The 24,586-nt window shown below is 39.3% G+C and overlaps 1 protein-coding gene across 1 annotated transcript in view; it reads right to left on the reverse strand.

Moving 5' to 3' along the window:
- Positions 1-24,586, reverse strand: part of DNTT (DNA nucleotidylexotransferase) — an 877,936-nt gene that overhangs the window by 613,605 nt on the left and 239,745 nt on the right. The window lies entirely within an intron of this gene.

Consider the following 24,586-nt stretch of genomic DNA (forward strand, 5'->3'; position numbering starts at 1 on the left):
TCTTTGTAAGCAAATAAGACAGAGATGTACACCAAGTACAACGAAAAGCGCAGCATCAACAGCCTTACTCACAATTTAGAAATAAGCTCACAAAACAAAATGTCTGTCACTGCCTTAACAGTAGTAAATGCAAACATTAGTTATAAGATCAACACAAGACAGTTCAGTAACAGTAAAATGAAAGATATCCAACTTATCTATTTTGAAAGTTACATAAAAATGTATTACTAATGGAATCCGACTTTGAAAAAAGTAGCCATGCAACACAAGGAAAGAAATAACCCTCCACATAAACATGTACACTAAAAATTCATTAAACAGTAGTGTCTGGACTGCTGGTCATGCACCTGAGTGCTGATAGTTAACTCGTGCCTTGTGGTCATCTAGCACAATGACTTACCCATTTTTATTACCATTACAAAAGTCTAGAAGCAAATACTGCGTTCAGTCCCATCTGAGTATATCGCTACCGGATCATCTCTCAGCACGGTCAGGAATGGAACCTGTTCATCTCTCACCACAGCCTCTGGCTCATGCCGTGGTAAAAGTCCATCATTCTGTAACACCCCTGCAAGATGAGAATATTAATCCTCAGAGTCTTACCACAGTTTGAAGCTGATATCTGTGCACTTTATGAAAGTCCAAGAGGAATAACCAAGGGAACAGCGCAAGAGTAGGAATAACTTTCAGATGTCTAAAAGAATATGGAAAGCAGTGGCAGCCTGACTTTCTTGTGGCAATAGTTCTAAAAGATTTAGAGAATACTGTTTTTAAGAATTACGACAACTACAAAAAAAGAGAGAGAAATGTTACCATTTTTTAAATGGATTTGAAGTCGCACTAAATAAGAAAATCAAAATAAACGTGAAAATCTGCATTGTTTTTGACTCTGTACCAAAATTGTAGTATACAAAACAATGTTTCTAAAATGATATACAACTCCATTTACCACTGGGGAAAATGGATATTACAGTTAAGAATGCAATAAAAATTTGCATCTTGTCCCTATAAGTCTGCAGTACAAGTTAATGCTCTTTGAAGAGTCTTGCAGTATATATTTTATTCAGAGACAGATTTTTTTTTATATTTTATATGCTAAATTTCTGAAACCATTACATGTTGTTTTGAATGTTTTACTTTACATTTCTTATACATTCTTTTTAATGTTCTCATATGTACTTGGAAATGTTTTAAAGTACTTATTTTAAGTAAAACTGTCTAACTTTATATGTTTGTGGCTGATGTTCTATTTATAAGCTTAAGGGTTTATTCATTTAACTTGTCTAATAAACTTTATGGTGTCCATGTCTGTAAGGGTGACAGCTCAAAGTTAATTGGTACCATTTGGATATAAAAGGACAGTTTATGTTAATGGTAACAGTAAAAGAATGTCTCTAACTGGTGGAAATGCACTATGAACTTGGAAAGCAGAGAGTTGGTGTTTGAGAATCAACTCCTCCCACAATGAAAAAAAATGTTTATATCTATAACTGTATACCCACTTGGCAGTGTGACCATTGGCTCTAAACTGTAACTGCTGAAATGACATCCTGACCCCGTGTGCAAAAATGGGAAATGGAGTTATGGATGGATGGATCTTTTTGTGCATGCAATCATTATGCAAAATTATTCAGGTCATATTTCAGTTACTTTTGGTAAGGTTACAATGAAATGTACTGGGACCAATGTGAGGACGGTGAAATTCTGGGAAACCAGCAACTATAATGGTGATATTTGAGTGTGTAATCTTGACTAACTTATTCTTGTGTGGCAATCACTAGCTGTTACCTAAGGCAGAAGCACTCATTTAGCATACATACATTAAGATATATCGTCACATAGGTTCATAGGTGGGTACTAGGCTATCTGCCCGAAGGCATTTATAAGCCTAGCCAGAATGTGTTGGCTTTCGCCGGCCCCTTAGATTAGTTCCCTGTGCCTCTGTCCAGCAGAGTCACTGAAGTGACCCACGAGGTAAACTTTTTGTTTCCCATCCACTCGTCAAGGTTTCTTTTGATGAGTGTTAGCGAGGAGCTCTGCCTAATGTAGACTGGGGTCTTGTTCCAAAGCATGGGAAGTCTCTGGGACAGGAATCTATCCTCCAGCATGTCCTATTTATTGTTGTGGTGAGGTTCAGATTCCTAGAGCGTGTGGCGCGAGGGGATGAGGTTTTCTTTAGGTGGAGCATGTCCATCAATTCTGGGTTTGACATGGCCTTGTATGTCAAGCAGAGATCACCTCTGAGTAGGCGGTATGCAACTGAGTACAACTGGAGTTTCTTCAGTCGAGCTGCATAGGGCATCTGTTTGAGGCCAGTAATCCTCTTGGTGAGGTACTTCTGTGGTCTTTCCAGCTATTGCAGGTGTCTTGTAAGGTACATCCTAAATGGGGCATTGTACTCTAAGATGGGTCTGATTAGTGATGAGTAGAGGGGCACAATGACCTCTTTTGATCTGGATGCGAACCCTTTTGCGATTAGGTGGACCACGTAGAAGGATTTTCTAACCACTTTGGCAATGTGATTATCAAAGGTGAGATTACTATCTACTTGGGTCCCAGGATCTCTTATACGTCTTCCGTATTTAGGGGGCTACCACCTACGTGGTAGTTTGTGGGTACTTTGTTGTTTCCAAAGGGGATAACTATGCACATGTTGGCATTTAGCTTGAGGCCATGATTTTGACACCAGGTATCCGTCTCAGTGAGACCCTTTTGGAGGATGTCTGTGTCAGCCAGAGAGTCGATTATAGCCCTTAGTTTGCAGTCGTCTGCGAACTTGGTCAGCCATAATCCTCCTGTGCTTGCCTGTACCTCTGAGAAGTATATGCCGAACAGGAGGGGTCCTAGGACTGAGCCCTGGGGAACACCACTTGTAACCGGTTTAGTGACGGACCTAGCTCCTGCAACTGTCACCATGTGGGTTCTGTCCGTGAGCCAGTTGGCAACCCATCTTTTGACGTAGGGGTTTATGTTCAGGCTGGCGAGCTTGTCTATAATACCAGAATGGGGAATGGTCTCAAAGGCCTTAGCAAGGTCTAGCTAGGCTGTGTGTACCACCTTTCCCTCATCTATAGCCTTGGTAACTGTCTCAAAGAAGTCCACCAGGTTTAAGAGGCATGATCTGCCCTTAACAAAGCCAAACTGGGTAGGGTCCAGTGTTTGGAGGTTCCTAATGTCTCTGTTAATGAGTTCCATGATGATGCGCTCCATAGCCTTGTAGACCAGGCTTATAGGGCGATAGTTCCCAGGGTCTGTTGTGGCTCCACCTTTGTGGAGCGGAATAACTGTTGCTGTGCGCCACTCTATGGGTATGTAGCCTGTGGAGAGGCTGAGTTTGAACAGTGTGTGTTTAGGTGAGGGGTTAGTTCATCTTTGAGCTCATGTAGGACGCAGCCTGGGACACCATCCGGTCCCATTGATGCTGAGTTTTTGGCTTTGGAGAGGGCTGTTTTAACCTGAGTGTCTGTGATTTCAGGGACTCTACATTCTTCTGGTATGGTTATGGGCCCTTTTGGGGGTGAAGTTTGCACTAAACCTGTCTGCCAGGATGTTGCCGATATCGGTCAGTTCAGTGTATTTTGTGCCATTCTGCACTAACTCCGAGCAGATCTGAGCATTACCACTTAGATTCTTGACATAGCTAAAGAATGCCTTGTGGTTATCTTTGGAGTCCTTGGCAATTTTTCTTTCAAAGCTCGCCTTGGAGGATTTTATGAGGGATCATAGTTTCTTGCTGATACTGATCAGGGATTTCTTCCCCTTCTTGGGATTTTACTCTTTTCTGTACTAGTTTCCTCCTTCTATTGTATAGCTTGTTTCTGACAGGAGTCCACCAGACTGGTTTCCTTTTCTTGGAGGAGTGAGTCTTGGTTTTGCTTGGGATGGCATGATCCATGCATTCTTGTAGCTGCCTGTAGAATGCATTAGTAAAGGAATTTGTAGCTTGGACAGTGCTATCCTTCAACATGGGGACTTTGAAACTTTCCACCTCGGTCTTAAGTAATGTAAAGTTTGCTTTTGATAAGTTTTTCATGGTGGCTTTCTTATCTGGGGGTGTGGGCGGAATATGGATATCCAAAGTGATTTGTTTATGGTCAGATCTAACCAGCGAGGGGTTGACTTCTGGTGTGGAACACCAGTCACCCATGTTGGTGATTACCAGGTCCAATATGTTGTCACCTCTGGTGGGAGTGTTGACTAGTTGAACCAGGGCATTTGAGTTTATAAATTCTAGGAAAAGTTGGGCAAGGGAGTTAGTACTTGAGTAGTTCTCCCAGTTAATCTTTGGGTAATTGAAATCACCCAATATCAGGGTGTTTGGTAGGACTTTTATGTTTTCCAGTGTTTCCAGAAATGCGGAATGGGGGTCCTGGGACATGGTGGGTGATCTGTAGCAAGCTACAATTTGAATTGCAGTTTTGCCCATTGTTAGTTGCACATGGATGATCTCTGAAGCATCGTGCTGTGCCACTAACCTGGAGGTGTGGGCATACTTGATGAATATGGATACGCCCCCGCCTTTTGTATTTCAGTTTTAGTTCTTTGGCTGAAATGTATGGTATGAGTTGTAGCCTGGTAGTGCTGGGGTGCTCTCTGGAGCCTTAAACCAGGTTTCTGTTACTGCACATATATCAATTTTCTCCATACTGAGGAGGGCCTCGAGTGCGTGCATTTTGAGGTTTAGACTTCTGGCATTGAGTAGCATTACCCTCAGTTTTTTGTTACTTGTGCTATTTATGGTGGTGGGTTTGTCTTTTGAGCCTTGCCTAAAAAAGGCACTATGGGGGTGGCAAGAGCCTTGGCAATTATTCAAAAGCCTAAGCGTGACAGGCGCAAGCCATATCTAGCGAAGCAGCGTGGCTTGTCAAGCATGTCATCCCAGGTGGACAGACACTGGATCCCCTTTGAATGACACCAGAAACTTAGCCAATTATTGAAATTGAGAATTTTTTCTTTATACCGTGGTATCATTCTTGGTGAGGGCAGGATGCTACTCAGAGTCAGGGTTATACCAGCCTGGGCTATATGATCAGAGAGCTCTTACATGCCTCTTTTCATGTAGTCCAGGGAGGTACGGCTCAGGTTATTCACACCAACATGGACAATGACAGAGTCATATTTCTACTTGTTCTGGAGGGACCTGAGTGCTTGTGTTATGTGGCGGATCCTGGCACCAGACAAGCAGCTAACAGTAACCTTCTCCTTATTCAGCCTAGTGAGTGGGGCATCAGTGTGCCTAACTATAGAGTCACCTATTACTAGTATGTTGGGTATGTTATTTTGCCTTAAGGGCTGTGATAGCATGGCACACTGGTTTTGTGAAGTATGTGTTTCATGGTTTGTGTTGGGGGGGGGTGGAGGTTGCTTGGATGTTTGCTTTGGAGGTCTCTGTTGGTTTTGTAGATTTTTATTTAGAGCCTCCAAGTATGTTTCCATGTATTTATGTGTGTTTTTTGCCGGTGCTGGTTTAATGGGTCTATGTAAGACTGGTGTTGTGATGCAAGTATTTCCCTTCTCCTCTTGACTGTCTGATCCAGTCTTGGGTTGAGAGAGCTTAGCCTCTAGTTTGGCTGTATAACTGCATCTCTCGTATGTATTAGTGTTTGGTGGTAGGATGAGGGGGTTGTCTGTGTACATGAGGAGGTTGTAAGATTGGCTCAAAATGCCCAGATTCACCAGTTGGACTGGAGAGTACTCCTGAAACTGCCCTTTGGACATGCCTGGATAGGTACAGTGAACTGTTTTACTGTATGGCTGGTAAGGTCAAATAGAGAGCCTTGTCCTTCTGTAAAGTACAGGAGAGTCTAGTGCTAGGGTTTATAAGTGCTTGCTATAAGTTTTGAGCAAGTGCCGGGCTGAGAAATGAATGGCTTGAGTGTTTAAGTTAAAAGTTTGTCTAATTCCAAGGGAAAAATTGAAGAGGAGACTTTGTGAAGCCATGAATAGTTTTACCCTAGCTAACTGGTGCTGCCCGGCAAGCAAAACTGGGCAAATATGGTATTTATAGCAGGGAAATGAAAGAGAGAGAAATTAGCCCAAAATGGCCAATAAACTACTAATTTCTGGACTGAAACCACTCCTCCAGGGAAAGATAGGCTGCTCAAAGCTCCCCTCTCTCACGGGTGAACACAGAAACTTCCTTCTATCTAAGTAAGGTATGGGCAAATATTAATGAATATTATGAAATATTAACATGAATATTAATAGGCATCTTAGGTCGGATTCAATTCTCATATGTCTGGTCCCATTGCACATCAGATATGAACAGTAGTGGTGTGAGAGATAAACTCCATAATCAGTATTTCACATATTAATTGGAGGCAACAGATGGGATTAACGACATACCTATACTTTATTTGTAAAATGTTTTCCCAAGTTATCTGGACCTGTACATCTTGTTAAAATATGTATTCCATAATAAAAACCAATAACTTTATAACAATATCATCAGCAGTAAGGGTTTTTGTCTCTGAACATAGTGAGAGTTTTTTAGACTGATTAATGAATCATTAAACAACTTCATAAATACTTTAAAAATCACATCACATGATGTAATTGCCAATTCATGTTTAACCCTTTCCTCTTTAGGTATGCAACAAAATCTTCTTGATTATTAATCCCTGAAGGGTAACACATGTTTAATTTGACCTGCTATAAGTATTCAAACCACCCCAACTCGTCCTCTGCATTAAATATTCTCTCAGGATTTTTTATTTCATCCAACACTAAAAATTTAAAAACAGCCATTCTTAAAATGCCTTCTGATGGCATTCTTTTCATCTCCTATCTGTGCTCGATGTTTGTGTTCATATATCCCTTTGTATAATTCTCCTGCACTACGACCCACATAAAAGGCAAAACACGAGACACAGGTGTAACATCCTTTGATCATTATTCGAAAATTGTTGCTACCAATTTCATTGCTTTCTGTATACAAATACAAGTTGCAATTCATACACTTCCCCATACCATTTTTATGACATTTCTCTTTCGACATATTCAATTTGGCTTGAAAGTAGTCTTTAAAACTCTTCCCCCTCTTTTGTGTGAATATTGGATGATCACATACTACGGTACTACCTTAATAATGTTAGAATACCCACAAAAAATGTTCTCATTATTAATTAGAATACTTTTGATGGCTTTAGCATCCATGCTATTCTGAATCTGTAAAGATGTTCTAAAATCCATTTTATTGGACTTACTAGTTGCAAGGAGGTATGCCTAACAATATAACAGCATAAAGGAATACATGGGGCAGTCTAAACTATAGCAAAAACAAATACGTCCAGTACTGAGGTTACCTGTTAATGGAGACAACTCTAAATATAAAAACAAAACATAAAATCCAAAGATACGGACACGTTGAATGTTAAAAATATTTAATATTTAATAACTCACAGAGCTTTCAGGTTACAGAAACCCTTCATCACTGTGTAACAACTGCATTAAAACATCACATTATATACTCTCAAAATCAAATAACACCGCCCATAATGAACCAGTAAAATAATTAACAATTAATTACGTAACAATTAATTAAATGCTCTCTCTGAAATACTATCACAAAAGTACAATATTCTTGCTTTATCTAAGACACGCAAAATTACATAAAGTTATTCAAAACTTCTAAAAGTAATAAATATTTTAAAATTTAAACATCATGATTTTTTAATTTATTACTTTATATTAGTTTCTTAAATGCATTTGTTTTTTCCTAAGTACAGGTTTAATACTGACTGATGTGGTCAGTCCTGGTGAATGAGCAGCATTAAGTCTCAAGATCCATTCCAACTCGCACAATTCCAGAATGTTATTCATGTTGCCCCCACTAGTATTTTTAAGCTTTACCTCTACAACACGAAATTTGAAACGATGTTCCATACCTTTATCCATAATATGCTTATAGAAGGCATTAGTAGAGCTATGTCTTTTAATTTCTGATTTGTGCTCAGTGATCCTCTCCTTAGGCTTCCTTGTACTTTTGTCAATATAAAACGCTGTGCATATTGTACAGTTAGCCATGTATATTATATTAGTTGTATCACATGTAGCGAAACACCTGAAGGTGTATTCCCTACTAGTCAAAGGATGTATAAAGCTAGTTTCTTTCAAAATATCAGTACAGCACTTACATTTATGGCAGGGAACCGTACCTGCATTAGATGGAATAAACTTTTTAACAGCTGTACTAGTTACCATATCTTTGTAACATAACCTTTGCTTCAGATTTTTACTTTTCTTACACCCAAAAGAGGGTACAGTACCAATAACATTAGTAATATCAGGTACTGATTTTAAAATATCCCAATTTTATCTAATAGTAGTTCTAATCCCTTCTGTTTTACTATTATATGTAGTGACATATCTCAGGGGTTGCTTATTCTGTGGTCTATGTAAACTTTGTTCATTTTCTGAAAAATAAGGTTTAGCACGGCCATTACAATTAAGCAGAACCTCTGCCTTAATATCATTCAACAATGCTTTTTTCATAGCCTTGTTCCTGAAATTCTGTTGACGTCTCAATCGTATTAGGTTTAAATAATTCTTCATCAGTATTGAGTCTACTGACTCGCATAAATTGGCTATTAAGAATACTTTTGAAAGTAAAAAGCCTAATGTTTTTGTTCCAATCCCCCTGTTGTTGATGAATTTTATAATATTTGCGAAAGAGATATTAGAGAGTATTATAGATCTGTGAATAAGAACAAACGATAGAATTTGACTAAAAATTAACATGAAGCTCTTAAGAAATTTGAAGCTAATACAGACATAGTCATAAAACAAGCAGAGAAAGATGAAGCAATAGTTATTTTTAATAGAAATGACTATATATATGTGTGAATTGCTTAATGATGAATCTGCGTTTAAACTGATTAGAAGTACTGATGTATCCAGATTTATTACTACAGTGAATATGGCCATCTATGAACTGCAGGTTAATCAAGATATTTCTTTAGAATTGTTTAACTTTTTCACTGTTTTATGTCCTAAGATACCCATTATCTATGGAATACCTAAAATCCACAAAAATTTGAACCACCCACCCATGTCTCTGGGGGTGGGTGGATTACAGAACCTATATCAATGTATCTGCAACAAGAACTGAATAAGTAATTAAATAGAATAGAAAACTATATACAGAATACAAAAGATTTATTGAATAAGCTTTTATTTGGTCACAAAGTGTCCAATCAACTGACAATTGTTTATTTGTCACCTTAGACATACGCTCATTATTTACTGTTATCCCTATGGAGTACAGAATAGATGCAGTACGTCAATTTTTACTTAAGAGTACATGTACCATAGCTAGAGATGTTGAAACATTATGTGTGTTATTAGAACTAGTATTAGAAAACAATATGTTTATGTTCCAAGACCAGTACTACCATCAAATAATGGGTGTAGCGATGGGTACATCGATTGCAAACATGTACGCCAATATTGTTATTGGTAAATAGGAGAAAGATATTGTTTTTTGATAATCCAAATAGGTTTATTAAAAAAGTAGCTTTCTTTAAACGCTTTGTGGATGACATTTTTCTGCTTTGGCCAGGAGATGTGTATGAACTTATGTTTGTAGAATATTTGAACAGCAGCACAGGTTTCCTGCACTTTACGATGATGAATTACTCTGAAAATAGTATTAACTATTTAGATATAAAGTTAACGATAGAGAATGGTAAGATCCAAACATCTATCTACAAAAAACTGTTCAAGCTAATAGGTATGTTCATAGGACTAGCATGCACGCCCCCTTTACTTTCAAAAGTATTGCTAATTGCCAATTTATGCGAGTCAGTAAACTCAAAGTTGACAGGCTCCAGATGAATAGCAGCAAATTTATTGTAGAACAGATGAACAAATAAATATATTATTTATATATATTTATTTGTTTGTTCATCTGTTCTACAATACATTTGCTGTTGTTCATCTGGAGCCTGTCAACTTTATTTGGATTCTTGGATTTATTTAGTTTGTGCTGCTGCGGAGGTGATTAGTAGACTAAATACTGATGAAGAATTATATAAACTTAATACGATTGAGATGTCAACAGAATTTCAGGAACAAGGCTATGAAAAATATTGTTGAACGATATTAAGGCAGAGGATCTGCTTAATTGTAATGGCAGTGCTAAACCTTATTTTTTCAGAAAATTATCTGAATTTACATAGACCACAGAATAAGCAACCCCTGAGATATGTCGCTACATATAATTGTAAAACAGCAGAGATTAGAACTATTATTGGAAAAAAATAGGATATTTTAAAATCAGTACCCAATATTTTTTATTTATTTATTGACATTTGTTAACCAGGTTAGTCCAGCTGGTCCAGGAGCCCATTTTCAGAGGAGACCCAAGGAGAAAAGCTCCAATTACAGACAGTTTAAGTATACATAACAGTTTATTTTACAATTAAAAACAATTATTATTAGCAAATACTAAAAGTACACAAGTTCTGTACTTCAAAGAATTTTTTTTTTTTTGTAGCTGATGTATAACTGATGTGGTAAGGTATATAGCACCTTATTACTAATGTTAATGCTATAGTACCTTATTACTAATGTTACTGCTATAGCACCTTATTACTAATGTTATTCATACTGTACCCTCTTTTGGATTTAAGAAAAGTAAAAATCTGAAGCAAAGGTTATGTTACAAAGATATGGTAACTAGTACAGCTGTTAAAAAGTTTATTCCATCTAATGCAGGTACGGTTCCCTGCCATAAATGTAAGTGCTGTACTGATATTTTGAAAGAAACTAGCTTTATACATCCTTTGACTAGTAGGGAATACACCTTCAGGTGTTTCGCTACATGTGATACAACTAATATAATATACATGGCTAACTGTACAATACGCACGGCGTTTTATATTGACAAAAGTACAAGGAAGCCTAAGGAGAGGATCACTGAGCACAAATCAGAAATTAAAAGACATAGCTCTACTAATGCCCTCTATAAGCATATTATGGATAAAGGTATGGAACATCATTTTAAATTTCGTGTTATAGAGGTAAAGCTTAAAAATACTAGGGGGGCAACATGAATAACATTCTGAAATTGTGTGAGTTGGAATGGATTTTGAGACTTAATGCTGAGCATTCACCAGGACTGAACACATCAGTCAGTATTAAACCTGTACTTAGGAAAAAACAAATGCATTTAAGAAACTGATATAAAGTAATAAATTAAAAAAAATCATGATGTTTAAATTTCAGAATATTTATTACTTTTAGAAGTTTTGAATAACTATGTATTTTTGTGCATCTTGGATAAAGCAAGGCTATTATATTTTTGTGATAGTGTTTCAGAGAGAGCATTTAATTCATTGTTAGGTAATTGTTAATTATTTTATTGGCTCATTATGTGCTGTGTTATTTGATTTTGAGAGTATATAATGTGATGTTTTAATAGAGTTGTTGCACACTGATGAAGGGTTTCTGTAACCTGAAAGCTCTGAGTTATTAAATATTTTTAACGTTCAAAGTGTCCGTATCTTTGGAATTTGCGTTTTGTTTTTGCAGTCTAAGCTGTCTCAGCAGGCTGCATGGACAAATAGTAAAACACTGACTCAGGTACAAAATATCGTCTTAATATTCCAGTGTAACCAGATTTAGAATATGTAATGTAAATGTCCACAGTGATGCATTAGGTAACAAAATACACATGTGAGAGACACCCAGTATGTGATAAAAGGGTAAGCACAATGGGTACATATTGTCCTGGTGAACATTGCAATTACTGACCAAACAAGCAAAGTCAGTAAGATAAGATACCTGAAAATGTCTGGAAATTACTTATGCATTGAAAAATAAACAGAGTAGTCATTGAACATTACAAGTAAGTTTACAAATAAGAAGCAAAGGCAGGTCAAGGGGGCTAACATGGAATCACTGTTAAACTCGAACAGATAACCTGAAGTGACCTTTATTACCATCTACAAGGAGATGCAAAAGATTAAGTCAGTGAAGAGGCCTACATGAAAGGTACTGATGAACAAAGTTTAGGAAACAATTGAAGCTGTAAGCGACCACTGTGATACAATTTGGTCTTTGATTTCTCAAAATGAGTTTCTTAAAGAATGGCTGCTACATTAACAGATTTTGAAGACATACCCAGGTGGAAAAAACTTAATTAATGGCATCTCAAAAGGCATGGAAGGAAGAGAATGTATCACATTCATGAAAACTAAAATAGCCATTAGAAAAACATTTTATATAGCCCACCTAATCATGAAGGGATTCACATCTAGATCAGGGGAGGTCATCGTACCTCTTTACTCATCCCTCATCAGGCCCATAATTGAGTACAATGCCCCTTTTGGGATGTACCTTACCAGACACCTGCAGCAACTGGAAAGACCCCAAAAGTACCTCACCAAGAGGATCAAAGGGCTCAAACAGATGCCATATGCTGCCCGGTTAAAGAAACTCCAGCTCTACTCAGTGGCATACCGCCTGCTCAGAGGCGATCTGTGCCCAACGTATAAAGCCATGTCCAACCCGGAATTAATGGGCATGCTGCACCTCAGAAAATCCAAATCCCATCGAGCTATGCCCTCGAGAGACTTGAACCTCAGCACTGAAATAAATAGGACATGCTGGAGGGACAGATTCATAACCCAGAGGCCCCCTTCACTCTGGAATAAAATCCCAGTCCAGGTTAGGCAGAGTCCCACATTGACTCTCTTCAAGAGGAATCTTGATGAGTGGATGGGAGATCGTAGGTTTACCCCGGCTATCACTTCTGTGTCACTGTTAGACAGAGGCACAGTATACTAACCTCGAAAAAAGGCATAGCAAAATTAATTTAAAATGGGTGGCGAAAGCCAAACACACTCTGGCTAGGCTTATAAATGCCCTAGGGCAGATAGCCTAGTATGAACCTATGAACCTATGAACAAATCTACAGAAAGTTGAGACTGGCTGAAAAGGATTCCTCTCACAAGGCTTGGGTGATATCTACTAGATTCAGTACATTCAGGTTAAGAAAGATCTTTTTGTATACACTGTGTAAAAAACAGACATCACACTAAAGTGAGGAAAGCAAAGAGTAAATGTGGATATGGACATGCACCATTCATCCCAATGCAGCACCACCTCTGAGACAGGGGGCTTAAGTATAAATGAACTTATCCCACCCACCTAAAATATTTTTGTCTAAAGGAGCAAAATCATTTGTAGAGCCAAAAGGTACATTACAGTTTCAGGACTTGGGTACAAATGAGCCTCAAGGAATGCACCACAGAAGGAACAGTAATCCAGTTCTGAAAGGAGGGTATCAGAAAACCCTTTCTAGAAGATCAATGTACTTTCCACTTTTTAAAAAAATGTTTAGTACTAAAACAGAAAACAGACTTGTTGAAAGAAAGGAGACAGAGTCTCAGGAAAAGTGAGGACTGACATTTGCAACTGCTTATTTGGGTAGGGAACTCGAACTCTCAGCTTAGTGTCAAACATTTACACCTTTTATTTTCTGCTATTAAACCATTTTTGTCTTTCTGAAGAAAAAGCTTAATGGGGCAAAAAAAGATGGCTAGTATAGATGTAAAAAGGCTGGATCATTTACAAGCCATGGGAATTATGATTGTAGACCTGAATGAGTGTGCTTTGATTTATAAACCAAAATGTATTTTATTACTTTTTAACTGTTTTCTGTTTTCTGGTTAGTTTCAGGAGATTTTGTTATACCATTTGCATCCATTACAGGGAAGCTCACATAACTGTTGGTACAGCCTCCTAAAAAGGTGTGTGTGTGTGTGGGGGGGGTATAACATTATCTACATGGCTAAGTTTCAAGTTTTTTTTTTTTTGCAGAAATCATTGAACTATTGTAAATAAGAATTTTAATACAGTTAGTCAGAATAAATGACAAAACAGAGATAGTTTATGGTCTGATCTCTCCATGTCCGACAGTAGCAAGGCACTTGTTGCCATCTGCAGCAGAGGTGGATATGGAATGGATTTTCTGTACCCAATTAATGAATACCCCTCCACTCCCACCTTAAAAGCAAGACAGCAATGTGCATAGTTATATCAATGAAGGTTATGTTGCATTTTACATTTTATTGGTGCTGACAAATGGGACAACAGACAGCAAGTGTAAGATAAAAAAGTGAAGAAATAAGGTAAAACACTATGGTGTGAATGCAATAATAAAGGAAGAGGGGCTGTGAAGGGAACAGCCTAGGCAGTGTATAAATGTATATTTCTAACATATTGAAAATCATTGTGATCGAGTATAAAACGTGCAGGTGACATGATGCAGATGAGGTAGAAGGCAGCCTAGGCAGTGTATAAATGTATATTTCTAACATATTGAAAATCATTGTGATCGAGTATAAAACGTGCAGGTGACATGATGCAGATGAGGTAGAAGGATAGATACCCAAGGCAATGATTAAGGTTTCATATACAAGGTGAGATGAAAAGTAAAAGGGTCATTAGATGGAACATAAACGGTCTTAAACCAGAGAGGGTATTTAATGTACTGAAAACTGAGAATACAAGCTTGGTAGCACAACAGGAAATGTAACTTGACTCCACTGAACATAACAACTAACAAAACGGGATTTCTGGGACTGGCCAGTTCTAATTACCTAGAGGATAGGAAAAAATGAATAATTCTACCAAAGAATGAAACTCGGCCACATCTCACATTGTGTATCCTAGAGAATAAAGACGGCCTGTTTTGTTGCCATCAAACCACAATATCAAGGCTTAAGATTACAACAGTAGTGATTTACTTGCCACCTGAAGCAGGGCTTCAGGTGTGAAGGAAAATATTGCTGGAAATAGCATAATTCTGTGAGGACCTGCTTCTAATCATAGATGACTGGCAAACAATTTTCAAAACTAGTGAGGCCTCAGCCATAAAACAGAATCCCTGCCTTTGAAAGTCAGAAAAGGCTAGTAAATGATTCTTATACTCACTTGGACTGCAGGGCATTTGGTCAGGTGTAACAAGGAAAGGAGTGAGAAATGTAAGTATTACTTGGTGAAATAAAAAAGATGATCAAGAACAGATGAGGGAACATGCAGATAGAAAACAAAGGAGAACAACACAGGTCTTCTATTAATGTTGTATCAGTCCTGTTTAAGTATTAAGTCCTTATTGGGGTTCATAGGTTCATAGGTTCATACTAGGCTATCTGCCCTAGGGCATTTATAAGCCTAGCCAGAATGTGTTTGGCTTTCGCCACCCATTTTAAATTTATTTTGCTATGCCCTTTTTCGAGGTTAGTATACTGTGCCTCTATCTAACAGTGACACAGAAGTGATACCCGGGGTAAACCTACGATCTCCCATCCACTCATCAAGATTCCTCTTGAAGAGAGTCAATGAGGGACTCTGCCTAACCTGGACTGGGATTTTATTCCAGAGTGAAGGGAGCCTCTGGGTTATGAATCTGTCCCTCCAGCATGTCCTATTTATTTCAGTGCTGAGGTTCAAGGCTCTCGAGCGCGTAGCTCGATGGGATTTGGATTTTCTGAGGTGCAGCATGTCCATTAATTCCGGTTGGACCTGCCTTTATACGCCAGGCACAGATCTCCTCTGAACAGGCGGTATGCCACTGAGTAGAGCTGGAGTTTCTTTAACCGGGCAGCATATGGCATCTGTTTGAGCCCTTTGATCCTCTTGGTGAGGTACTTTTGGGGTCTTTCCAGTTGCTGCAGGTGTCTGGTAAGGTACATCCCAAAAGGGCATTGTACTCAATTATGGGCCTGATGAGGGATGAGTAAAGAGGCACGATGACCTCCCCTGATCTAGATGTGAATCCCTTCATGATTAGGTGGGCTATATAAAATGTTTTTCTAACCACTTTGGCCACGTGGTTGTCAAATGAGAGATTGCTATCAACTTGGGTCCCCAGGTCCCTAATTACTTCTTCTGTACTTAATGGATTTCCACCTATGTGGTAATTTGTGGGCACTTTGTTTTTGCCAAAGGGATGACTATACACTTTTGGCATTTAGCTTGAGGCCATGGCTCTGGCACCAGTTGTCTGTTTCTATGAGGCCCTTTTGGAGGATGCTTGTGTCGGCTGGAGAGTCGATTATGGCACCCAGTTTGCAGTCATCTGCAAACTTGGTCAGCCACAGTCCTTCCGTGTTGGCCTGTACCTCCGAGAAATATATACCGAACAAGAGAGGTCCCAGGACTGAGCCTTGTGGGACACCACTTGTAACTGGTTTGGAGTCTGACATGGCTCCAGCAATTCTAACCATGTGGGTTCTGTCCTTGAGCCAGTTTGCAATCCATCTAGTGACATAGGGGTTTATATTTAAGCTGGTGAGCTTATCTATAATGCCCGAGTGGGGTATTGTATCGAAGGCTTTTGCGAGGTCCAGGTAGGCTGTGTGGACCACCTTCCCCTCGTCAATGGCCTTGGTGACTGTTTCAAAGAAATCAACCAGGTTTAAGAGGCAAGATCTGCCCTTAACAAAGCTGAACTGGGTAGGATCCAGTGTTTGTAGGTCCCCAATATCTTTATTTATGAGGTCCATGATGATCCTTTCCATAGCTTTGCAGACCAAGCTAGTCAGGCTTATGGGGCGATAGTTTCCAGGATCCGTTGAGGCACCACCTTTATGGAGAGGGACCACTGTTGCTGTACGCCACTCTTTGGGCACATATCCTGTAGTAAGGCTGAGATTGAACAGTAGTTTTATGTTTGGGTTTAGCTCTTCTTTGAGTTCATGTAGGACGCAGCCCGGGACACCATCTGGTCCCATTGATGCTGTGTTTTTTGCTTTGGAGAGGGCGGCTCTTACCTGAGCATCTGAGATGTCAGGGGGGCAGCACTCTGCTGGGATAGATATTTGCCCTTTTGGTGGGGGGGAGAAGTTTGCGCTGAACCTGTCAGCTAGGATGTTGGCAATGTCTGTGGGTTCGGTGTATTTTTTATCATTTTGGACTAATTCTGAGCATATCTGGGAATTACCACCCAGGTTCCTAACATAACTAAAGAAAGCCTTGTGATTATCCTTCGTGTCCTGTGCAATTTTTCTCTCGAAGCTGGCCTTAGACAATTTTATGTGTGCCCGTAGTTTTTGCTAATACTGATCAGTGATGCCTTTCCTTTTGGGATTTTGCTTTATCATGTAGTAGCTTCCTCCTTCTATTGTATAGTTTGTTTATGGCTGGGGTCCACCAGACAGGAAGCCTGCCTTTGGAGGATTGGGTCTTGGTTTTATTTGGGATCGATGATCCATGCATTCCTGAAGGTGTTCATAGAATGCGTTTATAAAGGATTCTGCGGTCTGGGCTGTATTTTCCACAGGCCCGGGGGCTTTGAAGGATTCCACCTCAGTTTTGAGGAGTGCAAAATTTGCTTTAGAGAAGTTTTTCACTGTGGTTTTCTGGGCAGGGGGTGGGGTCGGGATGTGAATATCCAGTGAGATTAGTTTATGGTCTGATCTTACCAGTGAGGGATAAACTTCTGGTCTGGAGCATAGAGTCCCCATGTTGGTGATGATCAGGTCCAGTATGTTTTCCCTCTTGTGGGAGTGGTAACAAGTTGTTCCATAGCATTTGAGTTTATAAATTCTAGGAACCTTTGGGCTAGGGTGTTGGAGCTAGAGTAATGCTCCCAGTCTATGTTTGGGTAGTTGAAGTCGCCCAATATAATGGTGTTTGGTGAGACCTTCATATTTTCCAGTGTTCTCAGGAAGGCCGAGTGGGGTTCCTGGGTTTGGGAGGGTGGTCTGTAGCAGGCTATAAACTGGAAGGCAGTTTTACCCACTGTTAGTTGCACATGGATAGTCTCTGATGCTTCGTGCTTTGCCACCAACCTGGAGGTGTGGGTATCTTTGATGAATATCGATACTCCCTCCTTTTGTGGTTCGGTCCAAGTTTTGGGGCGAAAAGCATGGTATGAGGTATAACCTGGTAGTGCTGGGGTGCTCTCGGGAGCCCTGAACCAGGTTTCTGTTACTGCACAGATATCGATGTTCTCCATGCTAAGGAGAGTTTCGAGCGTGCATCTTGAGGTTTAGACTTCTGGCGTTGAGTAGCATTACTCTTAGTTTCTTATCCCTTGTGATACCTATGGAGGTGGGTTTGTCTTTTGAGCCTTGCCTAAAAAAGGCACTATGGGGGTAGCAAGAGCCTTTGCCAATATCCGAAAGCCCAGGGGTGACAGGTGCAAGCTGTCCCTAGCGAAGCATCGTGGCTTGTCGAGCATATCATCCCAAGCTGACAGGCATTGGTCCCCTTTGAATGACACCAGTACTTAAGCCAATTGTTGAAATTGATCATCTTGTCTTCATATTGTGGCATCATTCTTGGTGAGGGTAAAATGCTACTCAAGGTCAGGGTCATACCGGCCTGGGCTACATGCTCAGAGAGCTCCTTTATGTCTCTTTTCATGTAGTCCAGGGAGGTACGTCTCAGGTCATTCACACCAGCATGGACAATGACTGAGTCATATTTGTACTTGCCTTGGAGTGACCTGAGTGCTTGTGTTATGTGGCGGATCCTAGCACCCGACAGGCTGCTCACCGTGACCCTCTCCTTGTTCAGCCTGGTGAGCGGGACGTCAATGTGCCTGACGATAGAGTCACCTATTACAAGTGTATCAGGTGTGTTGTTTAGTCTTAAGGGCTGTGACTGTTTGGCACACTGGCTTTGTGAGATATGTGTTGCACGTATTTTGTTTTGGGGTAGCGGCTGCTTGTGTGTCTGCTTTGGAGGTCTCTGCTGCTTCGGCAGATCTTTATTTAGAGCCTCCGAGTATGTTTTTGTGTGATTATGTGTTTGGTTTGCTGTCGTGGTAGGTCTATGTGAGACTGGAATTGTAGTGAGTATGGTTTCCTTCTCCTCCTGACTGGTTATGCCAGTACTGAGTTGAGAGAGCTTAGCCTCCAGTTTGGCTATATGGTTGCATCTCTCACATGTGTTGGAATTTGTTGGGAGGAGGAGAGGGTTGTCTGTGTACATGAGGCAGTTGTAACATTGCCTCAAGATTCCCAGATTCACCAGCTGGACCGGAGAGGAGATTGACAACTGACCTTTGGACATGCTAGAATAATATTGGGAATTCCTTAATAATTGAAAACTAGGGCCAGTGAGGAGTGAGGGTGTAGTGCTTTTAATTTTTAGTGCTGACTTATATAATTGCTTTAGTGAGCAAGTGCCAGGTAACTTAAGTGCAATGTGTTACAGGTAACTTAAATGCAAAACGACAAACAGTAACTTACTTTCAAGTGAAACAAGGAAATAAGTACAGTAAGCAATGCAGATATCACTAGTGAGCCACAGAAGCACTGAGAAGCCGTATTAGGTGGAATTAGCGTTCCAGGAAATAACAAGCAAACAAACAACAAGCATATAAACAAAGCTATATTCAGCAGGCCTGGATCTAGTCTATGCTACAGCAAACAAGGTGTACCAATTTCAGTAAGATACAGTTCAAATATTCAGGCACTATAAACCTTTAACCAGAAATTCCCAGCTCAGAAGGGCAGAGTCCAGCCTCTTCTCCCACAAGAGTGCAGACCACAAACCTTCTTAATGTAAAATAACTGGCCTGAAGCCCAAGTGCCTAAACCGGAACTAATACACTTTAAGAATAACAGACACTGGGCTCTCAATCAGCAGTTCCCAACTTAGAAGGATGAAAGCTACCTGTCCTGCCACCACAGTGCATGCCACAAACCTTCCTAATGTAAAACAACTGGTCTGAAGCCCAAGTGCTTAATCCAAAAGACTTAGAATGACAGCTAAACTTTAATCAAGTTACTACCAAGCAGTAATAAATACAATTGAATACTTTAGAGAATGCCTGGATTAGTGCTCAAGTTACACAAACAAAGTTAGATCCAGCAGGCCCGAATCCAGTCTATGCCACAGCAAACAAGGCGCACCAACTTCAGTAAGAAGCAGTTCAGATATGCATGCACTATAAGCCTTCAATCAGAAATTCCCAGCTCAGAGGGGCAGAGTCCAGCCTCTCCTCCCACAAGAGTGCAGACCACGAACCCTCTTAATGTAAAATAACTGGCCTGAAAGCCTAAGTGCTTAAACCAGAATTAATACACTTTTAGAATAACAGACACTGAGCCCTCAATCAGCAGTTCCCAACCTAGAAGGATGTAAGCTACCTGTTCTGCCACTACAGTGCAGACCACAAACCCTCTCAGTGCAAAACAACTGGTCCGAAGCCCAAGTGTTTAAACCAGAAGGCTTAGAATGAGTTACACCAAGCAGTAATAAATACAATTGAGTACTTTTAAGATGATGCAAAAGTAAAAAAAAGTAGGTAGAAACACAAGTACAGTAAAAGCAGATTAAATTTTTTTTTTTTTTTTTCTGAACAAGTGCTGAGATCAAAGAAACAGATTTGAGTGCTGAAACTAGAAAACTGGCTAGTTATAGGGAAAAAAACTAAGCTAGAAGGCTTCCCTCCAACACCTTTTGGGAATCACTAGAGATTCTCCACTTATCAGCTAAAACAAGACAAATTTATGAAATGGGTTGAAGAGCTAGTTGTATAAGATCTAGAGGAGTTTAGAAAGGTGACTCTCGAAGTGGCATACTTTTAAAAGAGACAAAATGGAGAAAATTCAGATTTAGACTAGGCAATCTCATGAAGAGAGACTTATAAATCAAAATAACCCAAAGATGGCTGAGGAAGGAGATGGAATGAGACAACTGCAAAGGGAAATGCAATGCTGGGAAGATGATACAAGAATACAGCATACAGTTTTAAAGGATTTATTTTCTTCAAATACTCCAAAGGGCAAATGGGGCTCTAGCTGTGATATTGAGAGACAGTCAACAGAAATATCTCCGCTAATAAAACTCCAAAGATATAGTTGACTGTATCAAGCACTGGGCAGGTCCTGGAAATGGTAGGAACACTTTTACAACAGTTTGTTCCAGGCAGAAGCAGGTAATGAGGAGGTTGATGGACTAATTCAAGACTACTTAATAGAGGTACAGCTGCCAAAAACAGAGAGTTTCAATCACGACGAGTATTAATGGTAACCATTTGAAATGTCATGACGCACTACTGCATGCCCCAAATATGGAGACTGAATTGCGGAAAGAATCAACTTAGTATATGCAAGTCTGAAATGCCATTCCTCAGAATATTCCCTTTTCTCCAAGGTATGGTGATCTTGGAGTTGGTATATACAAATTCAGGATGTGTCGGGGTGCCTGCCCCCCCCCCCCCCCGCAAAAAAAAGTTTTATGGAGAAGAGCAATTGTTGAAATTCACTCTTCTCCTGTCTTTTCAGTAATTTTTTATGGATTTTCAACAGGAACCTTATTGGAAAAACTCTCAGGATCTAACAGTCTACCCACAAAAGTTTGGAAATTAGGAGGCAAGAAATTGACAGAGTACTGGACAACATTAATGAACAAGATCTTATTCACCATCCTAAATCATAATTATAAAATATTTATCAGTATTCTGTCCAAACAGTACAGATACTCCCAGAGGTCGTGCATGTAGACAAACAGGTAATCATTGGTGTTTGGCCATCATTTGATAACACTCAGTAAATCTCAGTGGTGATGCATGTTGCACATAAAAACAAAATAAGCTGCCATTGGCTAGTTTAGATTCTGAAAAAATATTGCTACAGTGGAATGCAATTGCTTGTTTATGGCACTGAAGACAATAGCATTACCAGACCAATTTATTATTTTATCAAAAGAAAAGTAGCAAAAGGGTCTACAGCAAATGTCAAGGCAATGGTATGTTTATTGCTACCACTTCCCATTATTAGAGGAACAAGACAGCACCCCCCCCTTTCCTACCGTTATTTAGAATTTATATAGAGCACTTCATGATGCACTAAGACGATCCAAGACAGTGAGTTACAAATGGGGAAAGACTATCCTGACAGCAGCCTTGTACTCAGATTACATAATATCAACAGTAGCCAAACCACTAAGTCATATATAAATGGTCTTTCTAGAGCTTACTAAATTTGATTAAGTTGCAGATTCTAGAATTTACAAGGGAAAACAAGTATTGAGGAACTAGAAATCACACACACTGATATACGGGGTACCCAGATTAAAATATGCTGGAGTCAGCTTAGGAGAACCATTGGATGACGCAAAGGATTATTTAATGCAGGTAATGTTGAAAATGACTAAGGAGTTTAATCTTGGAAGTCGATAAACATGTTCAAATATTACAGTGACGTGCTTTTGCATGTGTTGTATAAAGGACAAGCCTTAAAGATTCCATTAGATTCTACATCATGAGGCAAGCAGAACTGGACAAAAGTTTTTTTTTTTTTTTTTTTCTTCAGGGAGGAGGCAGCTGTCAGGTAAGACTTTAATGGGACAAGGTTGTCCGAGTACATGGGACAGGGAGTACTTTTTATAATACCTAAACTCCAGGCAGTACAGTGCACGTGCCAAAGAATGTCAGACTTCAGAATACATCATAGTGTGGAAAGAGACGTTACAAGCTAAAGAGCAACGACTTGGCAAGTAAGATATGTTTGATGTTTTTGGGGGATGCTCTGAAGAAGTTAGTCAGTCCTATGTTATTAACTATGACAGGGAAATTGTAAGAATTCAGACTCCCTCTCCATTATCGGACTGGCATCGAGGCATTCTCCCAGTAGGTTGTTTGAACAAAACTGGAATTAAATGTTGGAAAAGGGGAAAATTATGGTGATAAAACTGCAGATAGAGACATGAACTGAATAACAACTTAGAACAGGAGAGCACAGAGCTGATAAAGGAATTACTGGGAGCTGGCTGGTGTAAAATGATGATGGAAGATTGGCCCTTACTGATCAGGTAAATTTGGGAATTAAAGGATGTAACATTAAAAGCAGGGAAATGTGTATCTAGGCTATTTAAAATATTACACAATCAGTGAGGGAAAACAGCAAACAGGGCGGTGAGCACTGACTATGAATAACATTAGGAAAGTTAAAATCTCTATACATGTAACATCAGGCAAGGCATTAAAATTTATGCACTGCAAAGGTTAGCAAAGATGTTTCATGGGGCCTACAGTAATTCCTAGAAGTGTGTCCAAGAAGTGATAGGACTGGCACCAAATATTTTGGGACTACAGTCAATTATCAACATTGAAGGTAGGGCTCTAGGACTTGATAAGAGTAAGTGGACAGGTAATACAACTCACAAAAGCATGTTTATTCCTTGAATTATAGTGAAACATGCCTGAACTAATAGGGAGTCTGACAAACATTTTAACAGCAGCTAAAAGAAAAATAATAAGTTACTGGAAAAATAAAGACACCTTTATCCGAGGTGCTGGCAGTGCAGCTAGTTGAGCAAATTAAGCTCAAAGAAGAAAGTGAGATCGCCATACCTGTGAACTGTTGACATTTTCAAAGAATTTCCAGATTTTTGCCTCATTTTTTTGGTCTATGTCTCATACAAGTTGTATTTTTCTGGCAAATCACTGGGATGATACGAGTATTTAAGTCACTAAATAATGACATACATTTGAGTTTCAGACTTCAAATCCTTCAGAAAATGTATGTTAGCACATATCATGTTCTCCAGCTACTTTCGAAGTTTATAAGAGCAATATTTAAAATCTGCCCCTATTTCTGGGCCTTTGTTCCACTCATTTTGTCAGGGTTTATCCAGATTTCTTGCATTAAGAGGTTGACCGATATAGAAGTCGCTGCTAAAGTTGTTAAGTTTATTAGAAGATGGTTACCCTGGATCATGTATAAACAAAATACTAAACAGGAAGTTTCCCTTTGATTCATGAGAAGAATATTCAAACTGGTAGTAACACAAAGCTGATATTCAAAACTAAAATGAAGGAGGAGAATGTAGCAACAAAAGGGGCTTTATAATGAAACCTAGTTACTAATAACAGTTGTGCTGACAATAAGGTGTCGCTCATTTGTAAATGCTGATAGGGGGTTGTTTTGTTTTATGTAGTAATACTGTATCTTACTATAATCACTTTTCTTATAGCATTGACATTTGAAAGGATTTTTTTTAATATATTGTACTAGAGACAGACTTTCATTATAAAAGTTTATACTGCTAGCATGATATTCTCCACATTTTTACTACCCTATAATTATTGCATAATTTCAATTATCAAAGTCAGTAATTTGACAACTGGGAAATGCAATTTAACATTCATGTGATCTTAAAAATATAACTAGTGTCTTAGGCCTGATCATAATGTTAAGTGAATTGAGTTAATAGTCTCCTGGACTGCATGCATATTAGCTTCTTATGAATTACCTGTAAAAATAAAGGTAACACTGTAGTTGCAAGGTGTCACAAAACTGCAACTCCTCCCAATCACTAAGTGATGTTTATAGTTCATAGGACATTACTAGGTTAACAGCTTAAAACCCTTACAATCCTAGCCAATATAACTTGATTTTTAGCCAATATATGGCCCTTAGAGGCAAGAGGATGGCACGGGTTTGTATCTGTGCCTTGAGTATGTTACAGATTGCCCCTGTCCATAAGGGACATAGGCATCACCCCAGGTGCGAATTTGTGATTCCCCATCCATTGATCCTAATTGCTTTTGAAGAGGGCCTGTGAAGGGTTCTGCTCAACATAAATAGGAAGCCTGTTCTAAAGGGGCAATCTCTGA

This window comes from Protopterus annectens, chromosome 14.part0 (genome assembly GCF_019279795.1).
Source record: "Protopterus annectens isolate FY-2018-M chromosome 14.part0, PAN1.0, whole genome shotgun sequence".
In the NCBI taxonomy this organism is placed as follows: Eukaryota; Metazoa; Chordata; order Ceratodontiformes; family Protopteridae; genus Protopterus; species Protopterus annectens.